This window comes from Ovis canadensis, chromosome 17 (assembly GCF_042477335.2).
Source record: "Ovis canadensis isolate MfBH-ARS-UI-01 breed Bighorn chromosome 17, ARS-UI_OviCan_v2, whole genome shotgun sequence".
Classification (NCBI taxonomy): Eukaryota; Metazoa; Chordata; class Mammalia; order Artiodactyla; family Bovidae; genus Ovis; species Ovis canadensis.
Window position 1 is genome coordinate 20,512,696 of NC_091261.1, and position 18,055 is coordinate 20,530,750.

At 46.3% G+C, this 18,055-nt stretch overlaps 1 protein-coding gene across 2 annotated transcripts in view; it reads right to left on the minus strand.

The window, feature by feature from the left end:
* The window catches only part of ARHGAP10 (Rho GTPase activating protein 10), a 373,246-nt gene that overhangs the window by 97,090 nt on the left and 258,101 nt on the right, over positions 1-18,055 (minus strand). The gene's annotated exons all lie outside the window — the stretch shown is intronic.

Here is an 18,055-nt window from a genome sequence, read left to right on the forward strand (position 1 = left end):
CTCTGACCTCACCTTTGTGGTTTGGCCAAAATGCCCACGTATGTGCTCACTCCCCGTCTGTGCTCACTCCCCGTCTGTGCTCACTCCCCGTCTGTGTTCACTCCCCGTCTGGGCTGCACAAGATTCCTGCAGAGGGTATGGCCCTTCAGCTCCCACCAGGAGCATCAGTCTTACTTAGGTGGCCAGTTTGTCAGACACTTCCTGTCATTCTGCAGGCACGAGGTGGACCACGTAAGAGATGATGACTTCCAGGTGCTCACGCTGGAAGTTACCAGAGTGGGAAGTGACCCTCCTCCACTCTCAGGGTCCCTGCTCTTCCTTATGCAGAAGCTCTTTTCCCTCTGAAGTTTTCTTTCTGTTTCTTGCTGGAGATCACTGATCCAGGAGTATCTCTGAAATCAGAGTATGATCTGCCAAAGCCCCAGCTAGTCTAGCAGAAGAGCTGGATGCTCAGGAGGAGCTTCAGCCTCTGTGGAAATTGCACATCTTGACCCAAAGCTGCCCAAACAATCTACCCCCTTACTCCAAAGGGAGGTGTCTGAGGACTGCATACATGTCTGCCCCACGTCGTGGTCCGTGGAAGGTTAAGTTGGGATAAAAATGAAGATGGCCCACACCAATGTTTGGAAACTCCATTTGGTGGTCTCTAGGCCTTTCCCTGGAGAAGGCAATGGCACCCCACTCCAGTACTCTTGCCTGGAAAATCCCATGGACAGAGGAGCCTGGTGGGCTGCAGTCCATGAGGTCGCTAAGAGTCGGACAAGACTGAGCGACTTCACTTTCACTTTTCACTTTTATGCACTGGAGAAGGAAATGGCAACCCACTCCAGGGTTCTTGCCTGGAGAATCCCAGGGACGGGGGAGCCTGGTGGGCTGCCGTCTATGGGGTCGCACAGAGTCGGACACGACTGACGTGACTTAGCAGCAGCAGCAGCAGGCCTTTCCCTCCATTTGGTTGATACCACAGTTTTTCTCTCTTTTTAATCTGTTTTTATTTGTATTGAAAGATTATGAGACTTGTCTTTGCTCATAAAGACTAGTCTTTACTTTTATGCCATGAGGAAGCATATGTTTGAGATGCCTATTTTAGATAATAAATGGATGACAAATAATACAGGTAAATATATTAGTAAAAAGTAATATACCATCTCATGTGGAAACCTATAACTTCACTTTCTCCACTCTGCACATTGCCTAAAGGGGTCACATGCTGTTATTAAATTATTTCAATATCACTCAAGTTCATTTCACCTAGAGCAGGGGTTCCTTAACCAAGGTCTCTCCAGTGTTAGTACATGCCCTAAAGTCACACGCAAATGCCACATAGGCAGCTGTATTTTTTCAGAAAGTGGGTCTGTGACCCTTCAAAGTCTCAAAGCAGTATAAAACAGAAAGAGTAGCTAAGAATCACTGACCTAGAGTAATGAACAGGAAAGCTGCCAAGAATGGGAAACAATGGAAAATTAGAGATAATTTACCAAAGGTTGAATTCATCTGAATAATAAAGGCAACTAAAAGAATTTTCTTTTAAGATACATGGAATTTGGCTAAAGCCACAGCAGACTTCCAAAAAAGCTTAACTGCTGAGTATGTGCTTGTGGCCCTGGACACTGCAGGAAACAGTCTTGCAGCAATCATGGAATGAAATGGTTATACACATGAAACAATTCTCTCTCCAAGGACCTTTCCACATCAATCTGTCCATAAGTACAGCTGACTCTGAGCTTATAAGCACATTAATCACAAATGACTTAATTCCTTCATTAAGTTTTGAAAATGACAACTAATCCTCTTAGTGGTCATTGCCTTCACTTCCACCTAAAGAGAAATGACATTCCAGAAAAACCAAGTGTTTGAAGCCTTCCCTGGAGGAAGAATGTCTCCACTTTTACTTACTGCTGAGGTAGACGGAAAAAAATTACCAAAGAAAAGCACAGCCTGTAAATACATTCCATTTTAAATACACAAAAAAAAAGAAAAAGAAAAGAAAAGTGGATTCAGCAACAAATAAAAAAATGGGAGGTAGATGCAGAGAAAATTATACACTTGAGATTTCGATCCAGATTTTGAGTGACTTTCTGATGTGTGCTGTTTCTTTCCATGAACATACACAAAATTACTATCATTTACAAAGGATTATAAATCTCCCCCCAAACCTATTAATCCAACCACTTCAGAGGTTTCGTTTGGCACGATCGGCAGTCTGCAGGCCGTGCGCACTTTTGGTAATTAAGAATAAGGGATAACGATGACAAACGGCACACCAGCTGTACAGTGATGAATAAGAACTTTCTCGTGCGTACAACCAGGCGCTGGCATGTGTGGCTCAGGCGACTATGAAAAGCTCATGACTTTATGAAACCAAATACAGAGACTTCCTTTCTGACTCCCACACGTTCCAGGAGAGACATGCATAAGCACTTTTGCACAATTTAAACTTGGAGCTATCCGTGCAGTAATATTCACTGAAACACTATGCATCATTTAAGCTCAAAAAGGAAAAAAAAATACAGCCTTGTTTTTCTTGGGATAGTAGAAGGACCACAAGGAACTTTCTAACTGTGTGGCTTCACGGCCTGAAATCCTTTTTGGAACGACGCAGGCTGTAAATGAATAAAGCAAGCTGTGTGACCTTCGGTTGGTTACTTTCAACTCCCCAAGCTCCAGATTCTTGCCCAAGTCTATAATCTGCAAACAAATCTACACTCCCTGCCCTTTCAGCATTAGCTGGTTGATTTCTGCTCTGACCTAGAGCCAGACTAGTGTCTAGAGCACCAGGGGCTTGAGAAGCCCTCAGAGCCCAGCCTCTTACGAACATTCTAGTCTGCTAAGGAACCTTACATTTCATAATTACACACACTATCACCCCTACAGGTCTCTCTTGCTGCTGAAAATGGAAGGCGTAAATACCTTCTGGAGAAACAATAAGGGATGCCCAGTACAAAGAATTCAAGTGCAGAAATGGTCTCAACCTGGCTTTGGACCAAGAAAGTAAGTAGCTTCTCATCGGTCCAAACTCAAACATACAACCCGAGGCCAGGGAACTAGACTTCAGCTGTGTCCAAGTTAGTCTCACTGTTCTTTCTCACTAAAATGCTATCCAGCAAGACCTGCCTTCATGTGTGTGTGTGTGTGTGTGTGTGTGTGTGTGCGTGCATGTACGCGCACCTGTCCATACAGTACAAGGCAAGGAGCAGCTTAACAACTGATTGAACAGATAATGAACTGCAATAAAAGAAATGATGTCAGCACTAAATATCAGATCATTTAACTTTTATCATCAATCATTTCTGATGCTGAAGCTCTAATACTCTGGCCACCTGATGCAAAGAGCCAACTTATTAAGAAAGACCCTGATGCTGGGAAAGATTGAAGGCAGGGGGAGAAGGGGACGACAGAGGATGAGATGGTTGGATGGCATCACCGACTCAATGGACACGAGACTCAGCAAACCCCAGGAGATGAAAAAGGACAGGGAGGCCTAGGGTGCTACAGTCCATGGGGTCACAAAGAGTCAGACATGACTGAGCAACTGAACAACAACAAATTTCAGATATATACACAAGTATATACAAGTAAAAAGAATACTATAACAAACTCCTCTGTCCACCTCATCAAGCTACACCAAGTCACTAACTGATGACCAATCTTAGTTCATCCATATCCCCAGATTGTTTTGAAGAGGATTCTAGGCTAAGGACTGTACGTCCAGGTCTTGAAGAAGCTTTAGGGGACTAAATTTTGCTTAACTCCAGAATTCTAGATACTAGTATCTCGAGAGTAAAAAGAAACATATACTACTGCACCAAGATCAGTAGAATTCACCACCACGTGGTCAAGAAGTAAAGAACCATCCTCCTAAACTGCTATGGGTCAGTGTGTGCGTGAGTGCTAAGTCACTTCAGTCATGTCCAAGATTCTGTGCAAACCAAAAACTATAGCCTGCCAGGCTACTCTGCCCATGGGATTTCCCAGACAGGAATACTGGAGTGGGTTGCCATGCCCTCCTCCACGAGATCTTCCTGGCCCAGGGATCGAACCCATGTCTCTAAGGTCTCCTGCACTGGCAGGAGGGTTCTTTACCACTAGCAACCCCTGGGAAGCCCCACTATGGATCAGGGGGTACTTACAATATGGATATGATTAAGATATCCTCCCCCAAAAGAATTAGATAATAATTTTACAAATATCTTTTCATGAAAAGAAACAATGACCTTGAGACATGTCATGGGAGAAAGAAGACAGTGTTAATACTGGATGGAAAGCTCACTGAGGAATACTGACGAAAGGCTGCAGGGATTTCATCAAAGTTGGCAATAAGAAGGTTTCTTGGAGAAAAATCCAGAAGATTAAACAGAGGCAGGAGCATATTCTGAGGAAGGTCAGGCTGAGACAAGAAGCGGGGGTTGACCAGATGTAGAGGGAGGGGGGCAGGAGAGACGTGGCAGCACCTTGATCCTTGAGGACACGGTGGGGTGGGGGGGGGGTGGCCAAAGTCCCGACTCCATAGAACTGAAGGGTGAAAACAAACACGCCCAACAAAGCTGGCTCCTGCCTGCTGGGGTCACTCTCAAGGAGAAATCAACCAACCGGAAAGTCAAAACAGAGAGATTTTTGAGGGACATTTCATCCTGTGCCAAATTCATCCAGTGACATGAGCAGCCGCGGCTTACCCGGTACTGACCACACCCTTCCTCCACTCCTCGGCAAAGCGAGCCCGCACTTTCAACAGGGCTGATCACAGGGCACTTCCCTGCCTGAATGGGGAAGACGCTTTCAAAGCAAAAGAGGAAGGGCTCTGAATCCCAATGACAGAGAACATCCTTACAGACGAAACAGGAATTCACCCTCACAGCTGCCCGGCAAGTTCCTCACCATGGCCGGTCGAAGATTCCCAGCGAACAGAAAAGCTGAGCCAGCCATCCTGAGAAAGCCCCGTCTGCAAGGCTGGCCTCTGGCTGGCATCTAGAAAGCTGGCAAATTAACAGTTCTCTACATTGCGATACAGCATTCCCGAGGGGATTCCCCGGCCGTCCAGCGGTTAGGGCTCCACACTCTTACTGCTGAGAGCCCAGGTTTGAGCCCTGGTCAGGCAACTAACATCCCAGAAGCTGCGTGGCGCACCGCCCCGCCCCCTCCCCCGCCAAATTCCTGAAATGATGCAGCCAAAAGAAAAAAAATTCCAAAATGGTCAGGATGGCCCACCATGCCTCAGCTATCTACACAGAAATATGCACATACAGGTGTGATGCGGAACACTGGCTTTTCTTCCGGGAGTCTGGAATTTGGTACCCGCCTGGCAAAGGATGCAGACGTGACTACCTACCGACAGGCCCCGAGTCTCTGAGGCGCTTCCCTGAACAGACACATTCTATGCTAGTGGCTGCATTTTCAGGGCTGGGGGAAAGTCTGCTGTGTGGGACGCCTCTGGGAGGTGAGACCACACGGAAGATTCCATGTGATTCTTCCAGACGCCTCTGGTGTCACCTTCTCCACTGTATGTCCTTACTGCACACTGTGAGTACAACCACAAGCTGAGTCCCAAGAGTCCCTCCAGCAAATCCCCAGGCACAGGGATGGTTTTAAAGACCCCAGAAACACCCAGGGAGGCAGGCGCTAACCTCGATTTGGAGGATTCCCCCCCCCACCCCCCGCCCATGGCAGTCTGCTTCCTTAAGCAGTCTACCCACTGTGACCTGTAGTTCCCGGGGAAATTGGAGGAGGATCAGAACAAGAAGTCTGGCAGAAAGACAACAGTTGTGACCCAGGATCCACGAGCTAAGACCGTCAACCCTTCGTTTAGCCATTTCCTGGCTACCACTCATTATCAGCTGGGTAGGATGACACTATTGGCCATTCTGAAGATGCAAAAGCTGAGACACCAGCATGCGGTCAGCTATCACTGACTAAATGCAGCAGTGGGGTTCCAGAGCAGGCTTAACGTCAAGGAAATGTGGAAGAATTCAAATGCGATAAAAGGGCTGGCTCTGGGAAGACCCGATGTGCACAGAATGGCCTTCTGCGATGTCTCCTGGTTTCCTCCCTGTACCCCCAGGGGAAGAAATCTGAGCACCAGCATACCTCAAAATAATGCAGAGGCTCTCTCTCATTACTGGAGCCAAACGCCTCTCGCTGGGGGTCCCTACTGCCAGTGGCCCACCTGAGCAACCAGCATCCTCACGAAAGGTTCCTTCAGTGGCTGGCCCCAGGCAGAGGACAGGAACAACCAAGTGTCACTGACGAAACAGAGTATGAATCCTTACCTACCCATACCCTGCCCCCACCTCGGTTCCTCAGCAGAAGCAGAGGAAGTAAGTCACCAGCAAAAGAGGAGAAAGGCTGAACATGAAGCAATGCTCTGGACCCGAATTCTTTGGGGATCATACTGTAGCTCTTGCTTTCCCTATGGTTCTAGGTTCTTGACCTGGGAGTCTCCAAAATTCCTAAAACTGTATATATGTCTCTTTTGTGTATAGATACTATACTACTTTCTGGGAAAAGGACCCAAAGCTTTCCTTAAATTTTCAAAGTGGGTCTTAATGTAATATGCCTTCAACAGATAGAGGGAATGGAGAAGGAAATGGCAACCTACTCCAGTGTTCTTGCCTGGAGAATCCCAGGGATGGGGAAGCCTGGTGGACTGCCATCTATGGGGTTGCACAGAGTCGGACACGACTGAGGCGACTTAGCAGCAGCAGCAGAGGGAAAGGATGTCAGAGACATGAGTAGACTTTAAGATGCCAACCGGCTGCCTCAAGGTAGACCAGAGGCCCATCATGCTGGGAGACATATGCAGTGGCGAATGCAAGGAAGAACAGGTACATGATACTGGAGAGCAAGCCCTAGGAAATCAATTAACCTGGCAAAAAAGACCTTGTGTGAGATTTGAGAAGAAAGTCACTTCTGGTTTCTACTTTGGTCCAAGATGAGAAAACTAAAGAAGGAAGTTAAAGAAGGTCTAGTCATAAAATTCTGGGAAGAGACCAACAGGTTCTGATCTGGGTAACTTCAAAGTACCAGTTTCTACCATTGACCAGACCCACTGGATCTGTTTTCATAAGGACTGGGCCCAAGGAGCAGCTGGACACGCAGGGACTACCTGAGATTACCAAAGCATAAATTGAGCCAAATCAAAGCTAATGACTAAACGATCTGGGAATTCACCACACTGCCAGCACTTCGCACTATGTACTTTCTCATACCATCCCAGATTTCCTCCAGATCTGCTGGTTCTGAGCATCAGAATATCATGGTCCTGCTCGTCAGCAGCCCTGAACACAAAGCCTTCCACTGGAAGTGATTTAAATCAGGAGGAGCAGCAGCAGAGAAGAAGATGGGACAGCCCCACCTTCTAAGCCAGTCAGTCCTTAGTTCAAATCCCAGCATGGCCGTTTCCCATAGGTCACAAGTGAGCCCTGAGTAAACTCTGGTGATAATGATGTGTCCAGGTGGGTTTTGCAGTTCTAACCATGGACCCCTTGGGTGGCAGGTGTTGATAATGGGGGAGGCTGTGCATGCGTGGGGGTTGTGGCTGGGAAACAGGTCTGGGAAACCTTTGTTACCTTCCTCTCAATTTGATGGTGATGAAGAGGAGGAGGAGAAGGACCTCCAGGGTTTAGCTAGAGCTTTTATCAGCAGTGAAGCTGAGAGGCCTGACGCTGTCCGCTGGGGTGTATGTCACAGGAAAGCTATCCTAGGGGTGGGAAGGTCAGGGAAGAGGAGTCCTTACCCACTGGTCCTAAGAGTCATTTACAGAACAATCATCCTGGTTCTCTCAAACTACAAACAAGTCAGCACTAAAAAGAAATGAGCCACCATGAAAAGACTTGGGGGAGCCTCAAACACACAGTGCTAAGTAAGAGAAACCGATCTGGAAAGGCTCATACTCTATGAGTCTAACTACATGACATTCTGGAAAAGGCAGCATTGTGAAGACAATAAAAGATCAGTGTTGGCTGGGCTGGGGGTGGAGGGTGTCCGGGAGGGAAGGGATGAACAGGCTGAGCACAGGATATCCAGGACCATGAAAACACGCTGATGGTTATGATGAATAAAGCTCGTAACGGGTTTGGCCAAACCCAAGAAGGTACAGTCGTGTATATTCATTGAAAGCACTGATGCTGAAGCTCCAATACTTTGGCCACCTGATGTGAAGAAGACTCACTGGAAAAGATCCTAATGCTGGGAAAGATTGAAGGCGGGAAGAGAAGGGGACGACAGAGAATAAGATGGTTGGATGGCATCACTGACTCGATGGACCTAAGTTTGAGCAATCTCCAGGAGGTGGTGATGGACAGGGGGCCTGGCGTGTTGCAGTCCATGGGGTCGCAAAGAGTTGGACGTGACTGAGTGTCTGAACTGACTGAAGAAGGAACCACACCACGAATGAACCCTGAATAAACTCTGGTGATAATGACATGTCCAGGTGGGTTCCTCAGTTCTCACAGATGGACCCCTAGGGTGGCGGGCGGCGACGATGGAGCAAGCTGTGCGTGCATCGGGAAGGCTGTGTGTGCGTCGGGAAGGCTGTGTATGTGTGGGGACGGGGTTGGGGAGGGACGGGTATGGGAACTCTTTGCACCTTCCTCTCAATTTTGTTATAAACCTAAAACTGTTCTAAAAAATGCAGTCTGTTCAAAAATACAAATAAGTCACTACAGCTGTTTGACATAAAATGCACAGAGTTATGCACACTTCCTCAGACAGCTACAGCACAGATGTTAGGAGCAGACTTTGGAGGCAGAAAGACTGTGTTCAAACGCCAGCTCAGCCCCTTGAGCAAGTCACTGAGCCTCGTTTTCTTCATCTGTAAAATAGCTCTCAACATCCCTGCATAGGTCTTGACTGGATAGATACTTTAGCTTTTCTTCTTTCACGGATGAGAAAATTGACAATGAAGGTCAGTGGGGGGCCCTGAGGCCCCAAAGTCACACACCTGGTGGAGCTAAGATTCCAACCCAAGGACTTTTGTGCTCGAGCCCACTCTGCTGCACTCTGTGATCCCGTCTGCAGACTACAGCAATAAAATGTCATGTCAGGAGCGGAGCCTGGTACCAGCACATCATCACCCCCCTGTTAATACTCCTACTGGAATTATTACTGTTCTCCATTTGAGCTTGGGGTTTCACTGGTGGCTCAGCTGGTAAAGAATCCACCTGCAATGCAGGAGATCCAGGTTCGATCCCTGGGTCAGGAAGATCCCCTGCAGAAGGAAACAGCAACCCGCTCCAGTATTCTCTCCTGGAAAATCCCATGGACAGAGGAGCTTGGCAGGCTACAGTTCATGGGGTCACAAGAGAGATGACTTCTCAACCAAACCAAATTTGAGCTTGAGAGATACGGAAGAGCCAGCTCAGAAAGCTGGTTTCTTGATTTTACAAAGAAAATTTAAAGGAGGGTAGGGGGAGATTTGTCCATGCAAAAGCCAGTAAACACCCCACACTCTGCTGCCCCCTAAGAAAAGGCACTGATGGTGGTTCCTCCAGGGCTCTACCACACAAACCCAGCTCTTGGATCCTTATCTTCCCTTCCATGACTTTTGGATGATGCTGGGAATATAAACAACCTAAAACAGAGGCGAACAAAAGGATCAGAATCCTTCTTGCTATTTTTAACTATTTCAATACTGACTGAGTGCCAAGCTCCAAGCAATGAGACAAACTCTGAGGACCTGCCTTTGCAGCTCTGCATCTCCAGAGTCTCTGGCCAAGACTTCCAGATTGGGCCAGACCTCGGCCATCTGCCAGCTTTTCTTCACTCCTCAGACCCATCTCTACCAAGAATATAGTCTCATCATTAAAAATATTATGGGGCTTCCCTGGTGGGCCAAGGGTTAAGAATCCGCCCGCCACTCTGGGGACATGGGTTCGATCCCTGGTCCGGGAAGATCCTGCACGCTGAGGAGCAGCTAAGCCCATGCTCCATAACTCCCGAGCTCTCGCACCCTGGGGCTCATGCTTCCACAACAAGAGAAGCTGCCGCCGCAGTGAGAAGCCTACACATCACAACGAAGAGCAGCCCCCGCCCACCGCAACCAGAGCAAACCCCCTGATGAGAAAAACCCAGCGCAGCCCAAAGAGATAAACAAGTAAATTGCAAAACACTATGGAGTTCTTCCTTCTACTAAATTAAAAACTCATCTTCCGGCAAGTTCCACTCGTTTCTTAGACAAGAGAGAATCATCTCCCCCATCTCCCTCTTCTGTGCTGAAGCGCTTCCATCCTCCTGAGACAGTCCCAGCGCCTCGTCTCTACTGGACACAAAAATGCTCCAGAAGGAAAGGCCCCTATCGCAAATGTTCTCACATCAAGCCACTCCACAGGCTCCTGGGGAAATACTGCCTACCGTCTACACAGTTACAACACAGGAGAGACACCTCATGCTGGAGCCCAAGGAAAAGGACAGCAGACAACGTCATTATTATTTTCCAACTCACCTTAAAGGAAGGAAGAAGCAAGTTTCCTGCGCTTCTAAGGCTCCTTTCTTCAAAAAGAGAAAAATAAATATCGTATATCCACGCATAAATATGGAATCTAGAAAACCAGTACTGATGAATCTATTTACTGGGAAGAGATAGAGACGCAGACAGAGAAGAGACTTGTGGACACAGTGGGGAAGGAGAGGGTGGGACGAATTTAGAAAGTAACGTTGGCATATACACAGTACCACGTGCAAAACGGAGAGCTGGTGGGAAGCTGCTGTGCAGGACAGGGAGCTCAGCTCAGTTGCCCTGTGATGACCTAGTGGGTGGGCTGGTGGGGAGGGGGTGTTCAAGAAAGAAGACATTATATATATATGGTGGCTCAGATGGTAAAGAATCTGCCTGAAACGGAGGATACCCGGGTTCAATCACTGGGTGGGGAAGATCCCCTGGAGGAGGAAATGGCTACCTGCTCCAGTATTCTTGCCTGGAAAATTCCATGGACAGAGTTGCCTGGCGAGCTACAGTCCATGGGGTTGCAAAGGGTCAGACACGACCCAGCGACTAACACTTTTTTCTCTTGAATATACATTTATATGCAGAAACCAACACAATATTGTAAAGCAATTATCCTCCAATTAAAAAGAATAATAAAGCTTCTTTCTAAACACTCCAGAAAATGCATTGCCCTGTTGAGAGGAAAAAAAAAAAAAACCCAACAGTAAAGTATGTTTTCATGGCTATGCCAAGGAGGTCAACATTTATGAAAACTGGAAAGAAAGAAAAAAAAAAAAACACCTTTGAAAAGTTCTCAAAATAATCTTGCCACAGAGTTTGACCTCTACCCTGAGTGATCACAACTCAGGCAGACTCAACTTTCAGAAACTTAGGAGTTTTATTGTTGTTGCTGGGGTTTCAGACATTTCTTTTTCTCTCACATGAAAACTGGTGCTGCCTAGCAACCCAGTGCCAGCAAAGCTAAATCAAGATGCATTTTAGGTTGGGTTCTTTTTGAAAAAGACTCTTCCTCCCATTAAACAACAAGTGTGTGCTAAGACTGGAAGGTTCCTCATACTCAGTGGAAAATGGTTTGCATGCTGCTCACTTGGGTCTCAGTGACGTTAAAGGATGGCAGGAGATTAGGAGACGCCCAGCCTGGGTGTGCGGTTTCTGTATCTACAGGAATGGAGCCGGGCTCCCTGTATCCCAAACAGAACTCACACGGCTGCTGCTGGCCTGCAGGTGGGGCCCAAACAGGGAATCCATCCCGCCATCCATCCCACCAGTCGCGGACAGACTCTTCTAGCTTTGGGAAAACCCACTGGATGCAAGGTCAGACAGTCAGTCCCAAGGTTAGCAGAAGTGAATCATCCCTGGCCCCACCTCCGTTGGATACCCTTCTCCGCGTGGTATAATTTAACATCTGGGGATTACGCTGCACACCTGAGGGGAAACATGTGCGCCCGTCTCACCTTTATTCCTACTAAATGCTCTGTGATAAACGGCAAGCCTGCTCTGTTACTCAGTCCCGTCCAACTCTTTGCAACCCATGGCCTATAGCCCGCCCGGCTCCTCTGTCCATGGAATTCTCCAGGCAAGAATACTGGAGTGGGTTGCCATTCCATTTCTCAAGGGGATCTTCCCGATCCAGGGACTGAACCTGCATCTCCTGTACTGGCAGGCGAATTCTTTACCGCAAGCCACCTGGGAGGTTCCTGTGACGGGGATATAGGCTAGTCAAGAACTTTGCAACCCGTGTTACACAAAAAGAAGGATAAAGGAAGTCTACTGAAGAAAGTCATGAACAGGAACATGACATCAGCCTTTACCACAATGCATGACCATCTCCAACAGCTTCTGTTTTCTCAGCAAGAGAAAAAGACACAGGGATTTCCCTGGTGATCCAGTAGTTGGGACTCCACGCTTTCACCACCAGGGTCCAGGTTCAATCCCTGGTCAGGGAACTAAGATCTTGCATGCCACACAGCACAATCAAAAAAAAAAAAAGACACAGCTGACTCTGAGCCTATTCCAAAGGCAAAAATGCTTCTTTTAGCAAAGTTACAGGAATCCTCATAGAGGAAAAGATTTATGTAAACAAAACGTGATTGTTGGTCAGCACCGTGTGGTCCCCAGAAATTGTACTGAACACAAGCTAAAACCAGGAAAAAACCTCATCACCTGCTGTTCCTCAGAATCAATGACCTTGAGAGCAAACCCATCACACTGAAAATCCAACCAAAATCCTTAACAAGATAAATGTAACTTGGATTATAACTATAGTATGACACATACTTTGTGAAGTGATTTTCTTGAGAGTAACTTTATAAACCTCACTTGATAGAAATTGCCGCTTTCAATAGGGACATAAAATGAAGCAGACAGTAAAAGAAAACCACTGTGATATAGGATTTTTGCTTTTTTTTTTTTTTTTTCAGAAGAGCCTCAAAGGCTCTTCTGAATGTTCAAGGGCCCTAGGGGAACAGATCAGGGCAGAGGCATGGAGGGAGTCACATTATAAACATAAATTTCTTTTATGACATTAAAAATGTATAAAATAGCAGAACATGCTCAACTGAAATAGACTCTATAACTCAAGAGGGTTCTTTACACTTAGTTTAACTAAGCTCCTCTGAGGATCATCCCCACCCCAGCTGAGAGCTAACAGAAGGTCAGGTATGAGAATGATGACCAAACCACGTACAATGCAGGTGAAGGCGCCCACATCATCCTTCCCTTCCCTGGCAAGCCTGCTCTGACTCTTCCTCCTGTACGTTCTTCTGTGACATGGGAAACACTGAAAGTAGGCCCAGACTAACTACCCACTCCTGAACACTCATGCACTTACGGCCTTAGAAGCTGCTCTCAACAGACCTCTTACTCTTGGAGAAAACATGTCTTCCATTAGCCCTCAAACTTGCCTGTCTCCTGAGAGCACCTGGCATCACTGAAAAACAAAGCCCAACTGTCTGCCAGGCTTTGCTGTTCAGTCGCTAAGTTGCATCCAACTCTTTGCAACCCAATGGACTGCAGCAGGCCAGGCTTTCCTGCCCTTCGTGAGTTTGCTTAAACCCACGTCCATTGAGTCAGTGATGCCATTCAACCATCTTATCCTCTGCCGCCCCCTTCTCCTCCTGCCTTCAGTCTTTCCCAGAATCAGGGTCTTTTCCAATGCTGGGCTGATCTTGCTAGATATCCAGACAACCACTAAAATCCTGCATGTTATAAACTAAACTCAATCTTACTTCTGCCCCGAACACATTTTTCCCTTCTTTGATTAATAACACCAATATTCTCCTGAGATGGAGTACCCAGCATCACTTAAAGCCCCTTCCCCTGAGGCGCCCCACAAATCCGGCACCTGGATTTTGTCTCTTCCACCTCACAAACTAATGCTCTCCCCCGGAAACGCCCCATTCTCACCAGCGTTCCATGAGACCTCTCACCTGGTCCTTCACGCCTCCTCTTTCATGGCAAACCTTGCTGCCAGAGGAAGCAGCTCACTTCAAAACGATGAGAGGCCCTGGTACCTCCAAAATTAACCCCCAAGTCCTGTGGTGGCAGTCTCAACCTCTCCACACCTGGCCTGAATCTCTTTCCAATCTCATCCCGTGCCACTCGCCCGCGTTCCAACAAGAGGTGCGTTCCAACAAGAGGTGCGTTCCCAGAACACACACCAACTCGCTGCTTCTCTGATTACATGATGCCTCATACCTGAAATGTCCCCTTAAAACACCTCCACCTGTTCAAACTCCATGCTACAACCTATTCAAGTCACCTTTGCAGGAAGCCTTCCAGATTCCCCGCAGCTGGACATAAACTCTGCTCATAAACTCCCGGCAGCTTTCCCTCTTCTGTCTGAGCACACTTACCCTCCACCACTCCATTTCTTCTTTTCCCTACAGGACTGTCTTCACTTCTCTCAAATCTCACACTGTGTCTGACGCAGAGCAGGCGCTCCTGACAGATGTACTGAATTAATCCTCAACTAGCTGGCCCTCCATGGGTTCCCCATTAGCAGATTCAGCCCACAGCAGATCAAAACTATTCAGAAAAAAATTCCAGGAAGTTCCAAAAAGCAAAACTTGCATTTTCCCCACACTGGCAACTATTTACACAGCATTTACATTGTATTAGGTATTATCAGTACAAGTAATCTAGAGATGATGTAAAGAATACATGAAAATGTATACAGTGAAGTTGCTCAGTCGTGTCCAACTCTTTGTGACCCCATGGACTATAGCCCACCAGGCTCCTCCGTCCATGGGATTTTCCAGGCTAGAATACTGGAGTGGGTTGCCATTTCCTTCTCCAGGAGATCTTTCCAACCTAGAGATTGAACCCAGGTCTCCGGCATTGTAGGCAGATGCTTTACCATCTGAGCCGCCAGGGAAGTCTCACAGGAAAATGTGTATAGGATATGTGCAAATACTATGCCATTTTATATAAGGGACCAGAAAATCTGTGGATTTTGGTATCTGCAGGGGATCCTGGAACCAACTCCCTACAGATATCAAGGGAACAACTGTATACTTTAAGAACAAAACAAATGCAAAACTCACACATTCTAAGGTGAAACCCCTATTTGAAAATCCTTGGGAATTTCACAGTACCCATTTGGGAAATGCAGTTTTCTGGTTTGCAAAGGAAAAAAGACCTTGATAATATTTTTGGCCCATGAACACTTTTCTTAAAACAACATCTTAATGTATTGAGTGGAAATGAAGCCAAAACATATGGATTAGGTTTCCTATAAAGTACATATGGATTTTATGAAAACAGCAAAGAGGCTTGGATAAAATGTGATCTCCAAAGATTAACCAGGGGTCCTTTTCCAACTCCAAAATTAATCTGGAGCTCTCTTGCTTTAATTACATGTTGAAAGTTTCCTTTTCTGACTTAGCAACTTTCCTGGTCAGAGTTAACATATTTCACATTCCTAGGGAAGAAAAATAAGTAACTAAGGAAAAGAAAACATTTTCTTTCTATTGTCATTTTGGCCGTTTCATTTCACTGCTAGTTTCCCCTCTTTTTTGAACTACAATTATTTTTCCTTCCTCACGAGACTATTCTTTCTCACATTTCCTATCCTTTCTCATTTTCCTCTTTGCTCTCAAACATTAAAAGGAACTATCAACATATCCCTCTTTCACCACATTCAAGACAAACATCAGCCTCTTTACTTTAGGTGGTGTATGGAGATCAGTTGTCAAGGAAACACATGGCTCAGGTGGGGCCAGACATCCACAGGAAGTGTTTCTACGAAACCACCCTTGTCGGCAGAAATACTCTTCCCCATAGCAGAGCACAGACTCTTACGTGAAGCCCAAACAGAAACAAAAAGCTGGGAGTGAGAGTCAAAGTGGCCAAGGATGGGACTTCCCAGGTGGTCCAGTGGTTGGGACTCCGAGCTTTCAATGGGAGGCGCTGCAGTTCAACCCCTGGTGAGGGAGACAAGATCCCACATGCCTCAGGGCCCAAAAAACAAAACATATAACAGTATCTTAACAAATTCAATAAAGACTTTTAAAAAATGGTCCACATTAAAAAAAATCATTTTTTTAAAAAAAAGTGCACAAAGGTGAAATTGAAGTGGGGGGCAGAAAAGAGAGAATGGAGAAATTAAGTTCTCAAAAATGTTCATTAATCCAAACTAACTGCCCTTGGACTGCAAGGAGATCCAACAAGTCCATCCTAAAGGAGATCAGTCCTGAGTGTTCATTGGTAGGACTGATGTTGAAGCTGAAATTCCAATACTTTGGCCACCTCATGTGAAGAGCTAACTCATTTGAAAAGACCCTGCTGCTGGGAAAGATTGAGGGCAGAAGGAGAAGGGGACGACAGGGGATGAGATGGTTGGATGGCATCATCGACTCGATGGACATGGGTTTGGGTAGACTCCGGGAGTTGGTGATGGATAGGGAGGGCTGGCATGCTGCAGTTCACGGGGTCGCAAAGAGTCGGACATGACTGAGCGACTGAACTGAACTGAACCGCCCCACCCCAAGCAACCCTTAGGGTGCCCCAGACGTGAGCCCACACATTCAGGGAAAAATCTGAAACTCAGTATCTCATCTCCTCTTGGTAGGAGGCCTCAGGACTTCAGTCAATATCAGCTGTGCGTTCACAGCACTATCTAGCTCGGCCATAGCAAGGCGGAGAGCACAGACCAGAAGCCCTCCACTTACTTCTATAAAGCTCCATCTCTGCGCATGGGTCCAGTCCCATCTGCGGTAACTATTGTAATTGGCTAGACAATGCCACTTGGAAGTTCCTATAAGATTTGTTAACAGGGTGAAAGTAGCCCTCACTACTTCCCAGAAGGACAGAATCAGGTACTTATCTCCCCAGCACCAAATAAGAGAACAGAATGGGAAGCTGCAGCATTAGGTGGGGGAAGCCTTTTATCCAAGAGCAAGGCCCAGAGTGGATATTTTCACAAATAAATTGAATAAAAGTTCTCTAATTGGGATTTAACTTAATGAGAGCTGCGCTCCTAAACATTTTCTAGAAGCTTAGAGTCTAATTATTTCTTTTCCACAAAACGAATAGTAGTCATTGTGCCATGAAGCTGTCTTACTGGATAGCTCACTGTACACGCTAACAAGGTTTAATGACTGTTTGACAGGACCATAAAAGGAGGCATAAATGCACCACGAGCTGCCGAAAAACAAAACCAAAAAAAAAACCCCACCAATGTCTGACACCCATAAGCAAGCTGCTTTTGCCACCTCATAAAGTGAATCTCTAACTAGGTTTCAAGCCTTACTTTTCAGTGGGAAGTGATATTCGCATAAGCTAGAATTGCTCCAGCCAGCAGAAGACACAGCAAGAATCCAAGGAATATTCTCCCCAGGCTTTGTTCAAAGGGACTACACCTCTCTCTGTCTCCTTCCACTTCTTTGACCTCCATATATTTTACTGAATCCATTAATTCATCAAATAAATATTAACAGAGTGCCTAAGGAGTACCAGGATTTATTCTAAATGTGCAAAAAGATCTCTGTCCTCAGAGATCTAGAAGAGAGAAACGGGTAACAATTAGAAAAGTAAGCACCTTTCCACAGGATGTTAGGGGTGTGAGCTGTGGGGTACAGTTCCCAAAACACGACTCCAACCCCCCAGATGGTGACTTACTTTCCATCTGGGGCTGTAATGTTTGTCTTTGCCTCTCAGCACCTAATACTTGCTTACCGTATAACGCAAACCCAATTTTTTAGAAAATTTAGTAAGCAATTCAAGTTGTTGACCAATCATTAAGCGTTTTCCAATTCCCTGTCTTAGAAGTAAGAGAACTGTAACTCAGACAACACCTATGCCCCCGAATGTTCACTGCAGCACGGTTCACAATAGTCAGACACAGAAGCAACTTATCAACAGAGGAACGGATAAAGAAGATGTACATACATACAACGGAATATTACTCAGCCATAAAACGGGACAAAATCGGATCATTTGCAGAGACATGGGTGGAGCCAGAGTCTGTCATACAGAGTGAAGGAGGTCAGAAAGAGAAAAACAAGTATCGTATATTGACACATATATGTAGAATCTAGAAAAATGGTATAGATGAATCTACTTGCAAAGCAAAGACAGAGACACAGATGTAGAGAACAAACTTATGGATACCAAGGG